Raw genomic sequence first — 15,505 nt, 5'->3', positions numbered from 1 at the left:
TTGGCACCGAATATGACCTTGTGGACATCTCTGCACAATCCAAAGATGTGAGACAATGGAATCACACCTGAGAACTCTTCATCTCCACTTAACATCGATCTACGTGTTGCAAAACCCAAATTAAAATTTTCGTTCATCGATGCAACTTCGGTACCACCAGCATTCATTGTTACATTCCTGTTCTCGGGGCTGTCGGTTATATCCTTTGCAAACATCATTGATGGTCCGGCTGATCTGGTGTAATCATCCGAGTATCTCGCCAACCCGAGAATTGTTGTGGCAACGTCGACGTTATCATGAATTGTTTCAATTTCTTTTCCATCTATCATATAAATAGCGGATTTAAATAACGCCATGATGCCGTTGTTAACAAATCCAACTCGGTCGCCGATTCCGTAGTTAGTGTTATCATTCTTTAAAAGCCTACCTTCAACTTCGATGAAGGCCTCAGCGGGCAAGAAGTATCTACTTGTATCCTGGACCTGTAGTTCAATTCTTCCGCGTTGGTTAGGATCACATGCTTCATAAGAATAATATTGAAAATCACGTACAGAATCATCTTTAAGTACTGGTTTGGACATATCAAACGCGTCATTGGATTTTCGTGCAAACATTATTATTATTTGTGATGATCTAATTAAAATGTTATCGTCACCGGAAACCACTACCAGCTATCAAATTAGCAGTTACACTATCTTGCAACGCTTTGGAGGTAATTCCTGCTGTTGCGATCTCAGCTAATTTCTGATTTACGGCCTTATTTACTACGCTACTAACATTTGCCGGCATAGCTTCAGTGGATGGTAGTTTTACTGGCACCAACCTCTCGACTGGGTTTTTTTTTCGTATCAGCTGTGCTAGTCGATCCTTGATTGATTGAAATGCTTTCCCGGCAAGACTACCAACAGTGCCAATGGCTTTATCCTTGACAACATCAGCGGCTTTCATCGCGAATTGTTTTGCTAACGGTCCAGCTTTCGGAGCGATTCTTGTGACTAAATCCCTAACAACATCACCGACTCCATCTCCGTAAACAACCTCGTATACTGGTAATCGTGAGTTTACTACTCTGACACTTCTTGGTCTGCGAAAAGAATCGTGTAGTATCATTTTATTTAATTATTGTTTATCTAACTGAATTTGCTAGCAAATTTAATTATTAGTCGCTGTGGTAACCGTCTGCGAGTTCATCAATGAGCCCCCGGTAGATGCTGATATCCATGATGCCACGCTGAAATAGTCTCTGACAGATATCTGCGGCTTCATTTATAATTTCCGGAGAATTGTTTCCGGCACGTCTTCCTCCGATGAGAACTTCCAACCGTGATACATCATCGATGATATTATTAGGGCAGGCAATAAAACCGGATCCTAAACCCTCCCCTGTTGATGGTACAATTCTTGGGGATAAAATGTCTTGAGGCAAACTTTCAGAAGATGTTGTTAAGCTAATTATCGGCGACCTAGTTTGTTTGAATTTTTGGCCCCGCGGACTTCCTTCAGATGCAGCCTCGTATTCACTTAACGGAGTTAGGTCAGGATCTATTGCTCTTCGCCGTGAAGGATATTGTTGTCGTTCTGTGTGTTGCAACGGTGATTTTTCTTCTTGAGGTTGCGATGGTGGAATTTCAAGTTTACGTATAGCATCTACAAGTCTATCGTATTTTGTATCGTCCCTGCTGATTTGTTTTTTATTTTCACGTATACGATACGAATATTTGATAAAATTATCATCTGTCATAGAACCGTGTTCTGGGTTTAAAGACACATCTCTTCTAATCAATCCTAACAGTATTGTCTCAGGTAATTTCTCTTCTGGTACATTTTTAAGAAGTTCAATATAATCCGGCGTAAATCTTTTGGCGGGGTCAGTAATTCTCCCTGTTACTCGCTTACCAGCAGGTACTGACACAACAACTTCATCGGGTGGAGGCGGGGGTTTAAGTCCAGCTGAAATATCCTGTAAAATTTTCCTTTGCTCTATTAAAGCCTCTTTGGTAACAGCTGCGGATTTTTCAGTAGCTTTGGTCACGGGTTTAAATAATTCCTCCGTAGTCTCTGCAAAGCCTTCCCGTGCTTGCTGTCTTAGTTGTAATTTTTGTCTGACACTATCACGGACAGGAAGAAATTTCTGAATTGCTTCGAGACGTTCTCGAGCTAATCTAGTCGTATGTGCTTCTCCAATATTTGCCATTATTTATTTGTCAATGATTTAATTCCGCTAACATAAAAATGTTTTTCCTTGGAAACTCATTTCCCAGAGCAGCAGAGGGGATGGACCCGACCCATGGATTTTTCAATAACGACCCCGCCACGGAAACTGTTTCAGATTTATTGAAGTAACCCAAGTTGTCAGTGCAAACTCAACGAGTTTGTCCCTGGAAACTCTTCGAGTTTTCGGGGGACATTTTTTTTTGTCCTGTATTCTGAATAGAAGGGTTTATTTCGTCGAAATAAGCCCTCTATCGAGGAATAGTTTCCTGGAGGGGTTTATTGTGCAAAAAGTTTCGGTCTGTACAGCCCCTCTGCTGCTGAAACTGCAAACCACCACCACTATAAGAGTTTACAAGACTCACATCAGTCTCAAGAATATAAGCCCGAAACACCAAATTCATAAATATATCCCTATCTCTAATTATTAAAAAATATTATCTTAAAAAGTCACATCATAGCTTTAAGTTAAGAAATCTACCAATTTACGAAACTATACCCTGCCACCTAAACTATTTGATTTACCTCTTACTCCTCACTTTTCACATTCATGACCTGAGCAACAACAAAAAACAGAAAACATTGTTCTGTATTGAAGATGGTGGAAAAACCTCTTATCACTCCTCTCCATTTTCTTTCCACCCCCACCATAATGCATGGAGACATGAAAAATCAAGTGAAATATACTGTTTGACAATAGTTCTCTTCAGTACAATATGTATCATGACAATATGATGAACAAAATCACGCCTTTTGTCTGAAAAAAGACACACCCATGGAAATATGATGGCAGTCTCCTATTTGAACTGAAATACAAAGGAGACGACAGTGTTGTAGGCCCCCTTGCAGCAATCCAGTGTGTTTTGTTTTAAATGAGTGGGTTAAAGCTGTCAGGGGTTTGGGTGAATACCGGTAATATAGGACTAATTAAAAATGGCTTCTTGCATAACAATAAGTGAACACACATATAATATCTCCACATCCATTATGCTAAGATGCTGTTTATAAATTGTTGAAATTTGTATAAAAGATCCCACTGCATTTAAAAAAATGTATATGACAGTTCCAGTTTTGACCATACAACATAAACGTGACTGTAAATCTGAGGCATTTTACATAAATCTATGATCTAAAGGTTTAGGGTCTTAACTATCCTTTGTACATAACAGACATGTGAATGAAGCATGAAAACGACAATTTAGAAAAAGCTTGAAATTTCAACTAATGCAGAAAAGAGAAGTATGTTTGATTATAACCAAAACTGATTTTGAAAGATTAGTGTCAGAGAAGTGCATTTTAAAAAATTGTTACTTGTGATTTATTTATAAACAAGCATTTTGGTATACTATAATCTTTAAAAGCATTATGCTTGATGTTACACAATAATTGTTTGGACTTATTCATATACTGGTCAATGAATCATAAGATTTATTTAAAACAACAGTACTGTGAATTATACAACTGCCGCATGATTAATAGTCCACTTTGAAGATAGCTAAAATGTCTGCACATGAACTATTTTTGTTCTTTCAGTTAGTGACCTTTATCTTTTAACTTTTGACCCTGAAATAAATAAGACTTTCCCATACATTATGTACGATAAATCCGCAAAGTTTCAGCCAGGCCTGTTATATACATGCCAACCACTAAGAGAGGTATATGAATAATTCTTACTGATATAAATGATAAAAAAGTCATAATCTGAGCATAAAATGTACACATGTATTATTATATATTACATGCCATAATTACAGGAAACTATGAAAAATGTACATTTGTTTTTCCTACTAATCTGGACATGCACCTGGGTAAAATTCTTTTTACAAATAGGCAAATTCATGTGCATTAGTACCAGAATTCAAACACAAAATATAATGACACATTATTTATGTACATCACTCAATTTAACTACCAATGTCTGCATGTTTACCTTTCGATGAATGATCATTAAGTCCACAAATTATGTAGTGAGTATGATTATGTGTTTAATCTGAGTGCTGTATTTTATCACTCTCAAGTTATTTTTTGAATTTGTAAAACTTTATTAAATTGACATTTCTCTGATCCAATAAGTCTAAAAAGATTCCTCTCCTCTAACATTGTTCAATATATAACAGTCATAAGTCAAAATGATAAAGCCTGTTTCACTAAACGTCTGGTGCTACCAATATATTGATCAAAAATATAATAAATCTGAGAGACACATATTTAAATGTGAAGAAATCCTGATTTCTATGAAATGTCTAGCACACAGCTACTATATAAACAAAAAATAACAAAGTGCTTGTAAGTCCAGGATAGATAAATGTTCTCTTACACTGTTCTTACACGGCAGTATTCATTTTAGAATATTCTCAAATGTTATATGATGAGTGAGATTAAAGAGATGACAATAAAAATTACAAACACAACTTTTTATTGCTTTACTCTTTTAAATGTACCAGAAAAGCATAATCCATGTACAGGTGTGTGTCAGACTTAATTAGGAGAAAAACAGCAATGATGATGCCATAATGGTTGGCATGTGTGCTGTTATCTAGAACTAATGTTATTGTGCAAAGGCCATTTTTCTTGTTTCAGTCAGTTGACCCTATAAGCAATAGCTTTTTCCCAAGATCACTGGTATAAACTTGAGAGTCTCTCACTTTCAAAAAGATAGTAATGAAATTGAAACAGCAGAATCATGCTCATTATTTTAATTCCTATTAGGAGTGAATCTTAGCCATTTATAATATCACACTAAAAAGAAAATATTTTTCAGCAGTTAGAATATAACGTTAAAACATTATATAATTCACTTTAACATCATTTCTACCACTACAGCAACACAAACTAAAAGCATAAACCAGAATAAAAAAATCATCAACAAGTATTTTCAATCCCAAGAATGATCATTTAACATGCTGTGTAGATTCTTCTGCAAGTAGAATAGCACCTCCATTACTACCAAAGAAACTAACACGAATAAACACCTGGTATTACACTGCACTATATATATATATATATATATATATATATATATATATATATATATATATATATATATATATATATATATATATATATGCTATTACCATGATTAAATGAAACAAATGAGAAATGAAAAACTAGACTAAGCAATGTATGTGCAAAAATGTAATTCAAAATAAATTGTTAATTAGTAAACAATGTTAAATGCCTTAAGCACTGACCCTATGGAATAAAGGTGGGATATTTCAGGGTCTCCATAGAAAAGATCAATTGATAATGTTACATGTTTGATACCTAAATACATGTTGCTTGACACTGTAGATCTGAATTGTTGTCAAGATGAATTCACACAGACTTTAAGTCCTCACTCTCAATTATCACCTGTCAAGTGTAACTTTCCCCTAAGTGTTTTTCTCTTTTCGTTTGCATTAGTATCATTTTCATCACAAGTCATAAAATGAAAACAGATTCTGCCAACTAATTTTCTATGAACCATCATATTTCTGTGCATGCTTTTAAACATTCTCTACTGATACAGCAGTGCCCTGTAGAAGTCACATGTACTTAAAAAATAATTATTATCATTATGGCACACTGACGATTTGAAAATATTGTCCAATCAAACGCTGAGAAAGATTTAGTTACTCTCATGATTTATATTTTTATCATCAATAACTTAATTTATACACCATTACTTCAAAATAAAGCATCGTTTGTTTGCCAATCAATTTCAGGTGCTTACATCAATATTAAAAAACAAATCAAGTGGCCTAGTGGTTAGAGTGTCCGCCTCAGATGCGGGAGGTCATGGGTTAGAACCCTGGCTGTGTCATACCAGCAGCTGCCTTGCTAAGTGCTCAGCATTAAGCAGTTAGTTAGGACTGGTCGACCTCGTGTCAGGAATATGTGACTGGGTGGGACATGATGCTACATATCTGCAGGTTGATGCACCAGTGCTAGACATCACTATAAACTGCCACACTGCAAACATCGTAGCAATACAGCTGAAACATTGTTAAAGCCACGTTAAAAATCGAAATCAGACACACACAAAATCAACATGGTTTCTGTTAGACCCCATCACATTCTAACTACAGTGTATTAAGGTTGGACACTGTCCTGAAATCAGAACAAATTATACCAATCTGCTGTTTCCAACATTCTATCATAGACATAATTGGTCATTCAGAAGCAATGTACAAAATATTAAATAAGATAGTTCATGTTTCTGGGACTTTTCATCTTCACTAGCCAAGGTTCTGATATGTTGAGAGATATAACCGAGTGAAAGGATATATTTGTTCAAGTAAGTACTGCAGTGGAAAATTGCTTACTTTATGAGTCCATTCTAGTTGTGTGCTCCCCTTGTCTTTATGTAGGAACAGTATTCAAATCTGAACAACTTGATTTTGATTGGATGTCTTATTGATCAATCAGATATTCTGTACGTTGTGTTTGTCAATTTCACTGGATGCAGCAGCAAGCCACTGCATCCAATAAATTGTTTAGTCAGGTTGTTCAAATATTATGCCACTATTTTGATTCATTTCTGCCCTGCAACAAGATTCACAATTAAGAACTTATTGAAAGAGTTTAAATGCAACTATCAACCAAAAACAAAAGAAAGAAAAAGCAAGAGGCTCAAGTAGACCGGAGATTGCCCATCTCTTTGGTATCTGTCTAAAGTCAAATATTGCAGCTGTTGGCCAAGAAATCTTGTTTGACAGCACAGATTATGTAGAAATTTCTTTCAATGCAGATGCTTGCACAGGCTATAAACTAATGTTACAAACATCTTTTTTTCTTTTTTCCATATTTGATCAGCATCATTTGTCCAATAATAAAAGACACCTGACTGGTATAATTAAAGACTTCTTATGTTGTATATACAATTTGTTAAACTATATCATATTATGTACAAGTGCATGATAGGACATTGTTTATAACATAATTAATATGTGCCAAATAGGTCAAACATGTTTCAACAAATAAATTTAAACTCTAAGTAAACTGACTAGAGCTAAATGACAATAAAGATAATTTGGTTACGTCTACACTATACATAGATTTAACCATTCTTAACCATCAATACGTGTGTCTGTTAGATCCTGATATAATATAACAACTGAACCTGTTGTCCAATTTGAAAATATCAATTGCTGCAGCGGTGGCGGGGGTAAGGGTAAACATATTACAAAACAATCACAATTTTTGGTCATATAAGTTTACAATTAAAACTGGGACTATACATAGATTTATCAGAGTATGGAAATAAAGGCAATTTGGTAACCTCTACACCATACAGACAATAAGCTAAGTTAATACAATTTCTCTTTGATCGGATATCCGGGTAGCCAATCATTAGGATCGGCAGGTACCCAGCAGAAGTTTCCTAAAATTCTGTTATCTCTAAAAGTTGACAAGATCCATTATTCACGTTTATGCCCACCTTTATGGTAGCATGAAGCTCTTTATGACAAAAGACCAAGCATAAAAAGGTACAAAAACTGGATTAAACCTTTCCATTATGTCACATTTATGCTGGCATACATTTGCAATTTCAAGCAGTGATAACAACTGGACCTGTCATCCAATTCAAAAATATTGCTTGCTGCAGCAATGGCTGGGATATGAGTAAATATATTGCAAGCTGACAATTACGATTTGAGGTCTGAATGTTCTGAATTTAAAAAAAAATTCTTTCCTTTGTATCTTTTATTAAATGTTCCAGAAACATTACTCAGAGCCACTAATAATTTAAAAACACATTTATGATGCAGTTTTAGGGCAGTTGGATTAATAATAAATCCATGCATAAGTGAAGCAATAAAAAAAATAAAGACCACAACAAATCTAAATAAGCAAGCTTAGTTTAAATGAAATCTTTCAAAGCGCTTAAGGATTACTATTATATTGTGATAAGGGGGCCCCCGAGTGTCCGAGTGGACTAAAATGCTCTCCGTTACGGATCACTGCCATCTCAACTCTGTCTGCGCTGGTTCGAGTCTCGGATTCAACCAATGTGGGTATGTGAGAAAGCTTGCCAGTAGCTTCTTGTGGGTCGGTGGTTCTTTCCGGAGTTTTCCCGGGTTATTCCTCCACCATTAATAATGGCCGCCATGTATAGCATATAGTGTGCTGAAAAATGGCGTAAAGCCAAACAGCAACTACAATAACAACAACATTGTGATAAAATATTTAAGAAAATTAAAAAAGTATGGCAATTAATCAGATATATTATACATAGTTTACGTGGTCTTGTTTGTGTCATCTAAAGGACTAGAAATACATGTACAAGAATATATTAATTTGTATACTCTTTATATCTTTAGTTCATGTTTTATCCCGCCACTGTCCTGTTTTGGTTAGGAATCAATAAAGTTAGTAGCATTAGTTCCATGTGAACATCCGTAAATGTTAAACTGAGCTGTGTCATACAGTTTGACTGCAATAAGATATACACAGGCAGAATGGCGAACTCTTTTCAGATACACACCTTGAATTTCTTCTTTAGTTCGTGATCGATCCGATTCCCATGAACCTGACTTTGTCGAACCTGAATTTAACCGAAATAACCCGGCAGACGCTGTACCTACCCTTTGCACACGATCCTAACGGTTATTCCCCAAAGGATAGCATTTCAAGGAATGACAAGCATTAGCTTTACAATAGGCTTGGGGCGATGTTTTGTTCAATACATTGTTTCATTTTCTTGATTTTAACATTGCTTTCAGAACAGTATTGGCTGGGTTATGTGGTGGAGCTAAGTAGACAGAGGTAGCGGAAACGGCTGGCCTGAGAGGGCATCGAAAATGCGACCCTTGGATTACGAGTCTGACGCTCTACCAGCTGAGCTACTACGGTTTCCTGTATGACAAGTGAGTGCGTATGTCCCCAAAGTGTGTCGAAAACTACTTCGAATCGCTATTTTTAACAATAAAGGTTAATGCAACAAAACCATCGTCTTCGTTGGCACTCTTTTATATCGAGGTTACCACAAGAACTTGATAACAAAATCCAAATATTCCATCATAATATATTCTATATTCTAAATGTAATTAATTTAAAACTTTTATATAGACAAATGCCATTTTAAACCCAGATACGCACACTAGTGTTTCTTTTTTTCCATCAGTCAAATCACAGTAACCAATACATAATGCCTGACATTATCTGTAGTCACACAATAACCTATACATACATACTGTCTGGCATTATCTGTAGTCATACAGTAACCTAACCTTAATGCCTGACATTATCTGTAGTCACACAGTAACCTATGCATACATAATATCTGGCATTATCTGTAGTCATTCAGTAACCTATATGCCTGACAGTATCTGTAGTCACACAGTTACCTATATATAATACCTGACATTATCTGTATTCACACAGTAAACCAATACATAATGCATGACATTTACCTGTAGTCAAACAGTAACCTATATATAATGCATACATCATGTCTGGCATTGTCTGTAGTCACACAGTAACCTATATATAATACCCGATATTATATGTATTCACACAGTAAACCAATACATAATGCCTGACATTATCTGTAATCACACAGTAACCTATATATAATGCCCGACATTTTCTGTAGTCACACAAATCACTATTACCTTAAGGTTCTGAAATGATTCATAAACGTTCAACATTTTGTTATTAACTGACAGAAGGCACATATAAACAACAATAAAGTAAATCAGTGATTAAGAATGAAAAAGTGAACGATAACACTAGTTCTGCAAGAAGTCCACGAACTCAATAAACGTGCAGCATTTTATAACAAATCCAGGGATGACATCTACATATATGTCGTATTAACTTCTGTTTAGTAATTTACATCTCCACAAATCAAATGAAATTTAAAAGCTGTGATTACACATCGCCAGATTCGGAAAATATTGAATCTAAATATTGTAAAATAGAAATAGGCACACCTGGACTGCTAGTATATTGTGTGAACCAAATCTCTTTGAGATATAATGTTCCGGAAACAAGCCTTTTGAATGGTGGATGGATGATGAGTCCAATGGACAAAACCGCTAGAATAACTGAACGAAAAGAATTGTGAATAGCTGCTATAAGCACATATAGACTACTATTATAATAAGTGTATTAATATACCTTAAGTGGTTTTGAAATTTTGTCTTGGATATGGTAGTGTGGATAGGCAAGAAGACCAAGAGGACATCATAATGCTCACCTGTTTTATATTAATTAATAATTGACTATTTCTCTGTACATGTCTATCTGGCATTTTGAGAACAAACCCCTTTTATTTTATTTCGATTTTCATTGTTTTACTAGTATGCTATAAATAATTCCTGTTCACAAATGCATACGTAATATGCATAGATGTACGAATTCATTTTATCCAAAATCTTGATTTGAGAAACATATTTACACCATTGTATCGAAATTAATTTATAAAAACAATTTTGAGAAAGGTAACAAGCTCAGCCAATCAGAGCTAAGATCACCTCATTAATACGAGACTATCTAGCTCATTATCGGAAGTCGTCTTAGACTTTGATGGTATAAACCAAAGTTCTACGTGCTATCACAATCTTCTCGTGGGTCGGTGGTTCTTCCCTGGGTTTTCCAGGGTTCTTCCTCCACCAGTTATACTGGCCGTCATGTATAGCCTATCTTGTGTGCTGAAAAATGGCGTTAAACCCTAGAACAACAACAACAAGCTATCACAATCAGATCAAAAGTTATGGCCTCCAGAATGGTAACGAGCATCCGCTTCACGGACGACGCAGGACGGACGCAGGGACATACCTAATTTGAGTTTCCTCTGACCCCATTTTAGACTTTTAGAATTCTTCCTTGGAGTGTGAGTATTTAATCAGGGCGATTTGACGATCCAAACGTTGGAGTTCACCGAAATTGCACGGTGTCGACACAGTATAGCTGCCTATTACTAGATTTAGAGATTTAAACAACATTACACCGAGCCTTACCCGACTTGAATCGATCTGAACAGGATTTATTTTCTTTGAAATTGTGAGTTTTATACCTCTTATGTCTTTAGGTCGTTCACGGCGACGCGAAACTTGAAGAGTGAGCGAAATTTGGCATTGCACTCTTCATTTTGATATTGTTAGTTACATGACTATACGGCCTTTACGTCCATAACGTCAGACGTCCAATAAGACATGAGAAGCCAAAAAAGAAAACCCTCTTCAATGTTGTACAGAAAAATAGTTAAAGAAAATCACGAATTGTTTGCCAAAGCGCGAATGGAGACATCAGTTTTAACATATTCCAAAAACAACCATCATAAACCTGTCACAGTCGTATCAGCCTGTAAATAAGCCAGCAGCATCATGCAGAGAGTACATACAAAATGTTTGACAAAGAATTAGATTTTTTTAAACTGCTTTTCTCTAGACTTTATCCATCATATATTCATATATATTTCACTCCATAAATTCATGTTATTACAATATAAAAACACATGGTATGATTCAAAAGACATGGTAAATTTACTTTAGACTAAACTGCTTTAACACTATACATGATTTGTAAAATATTGACCCATATTTTTCAGATGTACGCAACCCAACAAGCAACGGGTGGATGTTGAGAACACTCAGATGGAAAAATATCCTGCTTGAAAGTATTTACTATACCTCATGGATGAGTCAGCCATTTAAATTGGTCAGGTTACAGAAGTTATGACCTCAGCGGTAGAACTTGAACGTTACAAAATGAAGGCATTTAAGGTGTCACCGGAATCATCTAGAACATCGTTTTAGAATAGTATACATGGTGTACTTAGCCCACCCTTCTTCAAGAAAAATAGCGCTAAAAGACAAGAGACTGAAAGAAGTGAGATCGTTTTTGTTAAAGTAACTATTGTTTTATGAACAATCTATCGTTGGGCATTTTTCTTTATATGATGCAGAATAAACATATTTGGTTAGATTCAATGGAATCACCCATCAGAGCACTACGAATTATATATATATATATATATATATATATATATATATATATATATATATATATATATATATATATATATATATATATATATAGATATATAGATATATAATATTCGACTTCTTTGAGAATCATGACACTCAACAAACATATCAGCTTTCGACAATTGCCTTCTTTTAATTAATGTTTGTTTCCTTGCCAAAATAACTCTTATTTATTGTGTAAATAAAATTCTCAGCTCGTCATAGTGTTTTTGTATATACATGTTATTTTCATTAGTTTAATTTTTACTTACGATCTGCAGCTTTCAATTATATGTTAGGTGTGCAAAATAAATATATAATGAATTGAAAGATTTGTTTTAAAACTTTTGCTTTTCTCTAGGTTTTGTATCCATCAATGTAACTGTTGGTCTAATTCTGTCAAACATTTTATATGAAATTTAGTTTTTTTAAAGTTATATAAGAAAATTAATTTCAGCTTAAGAGCTTTTGTTCAGATTGCCTCCAGTATGTTTACCAAATGTTTACCCTTATAGGTCACCGGCATTATGCAATGTTGTGACCAAGCAAACAATTAGCCAAAATTAATTTTACTGCCTATGAGCCATACCTCTATGATACGAAAATGGACATTACAGTGGTTAACCAAATTTGGTTAAAGATACATTTAACCAAATGTGGGTTTCTAAGAGTCATACTAAAGTTACGAAAAGGGTACTGCAGACACTAGCCACATCTTGGTTAAGCATATAAGTACATTGTGGAACGATACAGTGAGGTGGATAGCCAAATGTGGCTAATTACACAGTAACCTGGCTCCAACAGCCATGCATGTAGGCTATACAAAACAGTACTTAAAATTTTGGCTAAGCAGAACATTATCCAAAATATGTTTTATCCAAAAGGTCAGAGACGTACACTGTGGAAAGAAATAGTGAGGTGAATAGCCAAATTTGGCTAATCGTACAGTTACCTTAATTTGGGGTTATAAAAGCCATAAAAGAGGGTTATACTAACAGGTATTGCAGCCAAATTTTGCCTAAGAATACATTCATTTGATTTCCTCCTAAGATGTAAAACTATTGCATGTTAAGAGCAACTTTGTAATAAATAGCTAAATTTGTCTAAGTATACGTTACTTGTTAACGAGTCACACTGATAATGCTTAGCCAAAATTTGGCTTATTCAACATCTGTCTGGTTCCTCAGTTATGTGTTTCACGAATGACTTGGTTGAAATTATAAAACTGATGTAGTAGATGTCAAACAACATGCGAACCCTGAAGTGCAGTAGTAAATTCAAGTTTAATATACTTTGACCTTCCCCATACTCTGTTAGATATGAATGGATATTTATGCTTGGGGGGGGGGTGTTCCACCTCGATAAGAATGCTCTCTACACTGAGTCTAGTGTAAATCTTGCCAACGAAATAAGACGTTGACCCTGATATTTATTATTTGAAGATGTCGACCCGTTTGTATCAGAAATATCTGGGTCGACGACTTACATTGTAGGACTATAAAGATGGTTCCACCACAACATATATATTTCAAATATCATATGGGGGTTAGTGGGAAAGGCCTGATGAAAATTAGACTGAAAAAATAATCTACATAGTTAACAACTAAACTTAATTTTCACATATTTTTATCATGCTGTCACAAAAGATATATTTGAAATATTTTAAGTCTATTAAAGAATCAGAGAACGTTTAATTGATTTTAATAAATTTTAATACAAATATTTACTTGTCCACTCATTCTTGCACTCCAACTTATAACATTATTTCTGATGTTAGCTAGTTGTCCACATGGAGTATTTATGTATATTTGCCAACGAAGGTCGCAGTTAAATAACAAGTCATGTGATCGGTTGGTGCGTGAATGGGTGAGTTTCTACACCTGGTAAAAATCTCAATGTAATAAAGAAACTATTCAATTTATTTCTATACATTAGTAACGAAAACAGAAAACACAGCAAGAACAGGTGACTATCCAACATAAATGTTCAAATATGTAAACTTGGTGAAAATGTCAGCGGTGATGCGGACTAAGTGACGTGGGGTTACAGTCTTTATGAGTACACCAACATGAATTTGGTCCTTGCAACCAATACAGTCCCTCAGGAACTGATATAAACAAAGATAAAGACAGCAACCTCATGTCCATCTGAACATCCACAAAGGATACACACAATATGAGTGCAATAAGATTGATAAGAAAACAAATGACTTACTCTATTTCGGATGAATTGCTTAATTTTCTCGTCAACTGTCTTACTCGGAGAGACTAGAATTTTTGGTAACCTTCCAAATCTAACCGGAATAAACCGGTACTGCCAATCAATTTTACCTTTGCACTCTGTCATAATGGAAACTTCCCTGTTTCAATAGTATTACTCAGTGGAGCTATTTTCGGAACAATTCAATATGGATGAATGATCAATGACGTAAATGTAAAAAATGATTGTTTTCTTATAATAAACATTATAGTGAAGTATAGTCAATAAATCAGGTCGTTAGTAAATATAAATGATCATTCTATAAATTGGACGACTCGATGCCACTGAAATGTATAACAAAAGGAAATAATTGAAATGTTTGTTTTAGGTAATGTCACATGACCAGGCCATGCATGTATATATTGAAGCCTCGATCTAAACACGCTATTTGACAGCTGCCTCACATTTCAAGGCATAACAATCATCAACCACAGGGGATCGTTACCAAGAAAATTAGGAGTATCCGTCAGTGAATCAAGGGATGGGGGGGGGGTTTACAGGTTAGACCCCCCCCCCCATCTCTTAATTCATTGGCGGATACTCCTAATTGTCTTGTTAACGAACCCCTGTGTATCAACTAATGGTATCACGGTACCAATTGTTATTCCATAGACTTCAATGCTTATGTTTTGTGAAATAAATATACTTTCTATTGTACCTCAGAATGCGTGTCACACACTGTGATAGAGAACATTGTTAGATTGTTAATTTGCCAAGGGCAGAAACAGGTATGCCATTGCATTTAAGAGAGATAACTCTATTATAACTTAACATGGGTATTAGTTATCCAGTTACAACAGATGGGTTTTTAATGATGTGTATGACATTTTTAAAACGTCATAAAATTTCACAATAAGATCTAGATATGACTTTACATAATCTCACACGTTGCCAAGAGATTCAACAGTGTATACGTCTGAGAGAAACTACAATTCTAATATAATGAACCTATCACAGCTGGTTATTTTGTGTATTTATGCATACAATGTTCATTACACCTTACGTTCCGCCCACCTGGGGTTGTACAGCTGGTACTATTATACCAAGTTTGAGGACAGGGGCGTACTAAGGGTAAATGGTGC

The 15,505-nt window shown here is 35.1% G+C and overlaps 1 protein-coding gene across 1 annotated transcript in view; it reads right to left on the bottom strand.

Annotated features, from left to right (window-relative positions):
* Positions 1 to 14,442, bottom strand: part of LOC149782457 (uncharacterized) — a 177,500-nt gene extending 163,058 nt beyond the window's left edge. Inside the window, exon 1 of the mRNA XM_089933876.1 lies at positions 14,379 to 14,442. The gene's annotated coding sequence lies outside the window, so the exon portion shown is untranslated. The remainder of the gene's footprint in view (positions 1 to 14,378) is intronic.
* Positions 14,443 to 15,505: the final 1,063 nt, after the last annotated feature.

The sequence above is a fragment of the Sinohyriopsis cumingii genome, chromosome 15 (assembly GCF_028554795.1).
Source record: "Sinohyriopsis cumingii isolate HCF-2022 chromosome 15, ASM2855479v2, whole genome shotgun sequence".
Taxonomy (NCBI): Eukaryota; Metazoa; Mollusca; class Bivalvia; order Unionida; family Unionidae; genus Sinohyriopsis; species Sinohyriopsis cumingii.
The sequence above is the reverse complement of the archived record's forward strand: the minus strand, read 5'-3'. Positions and strand labels throughout refer to the sequence as shown.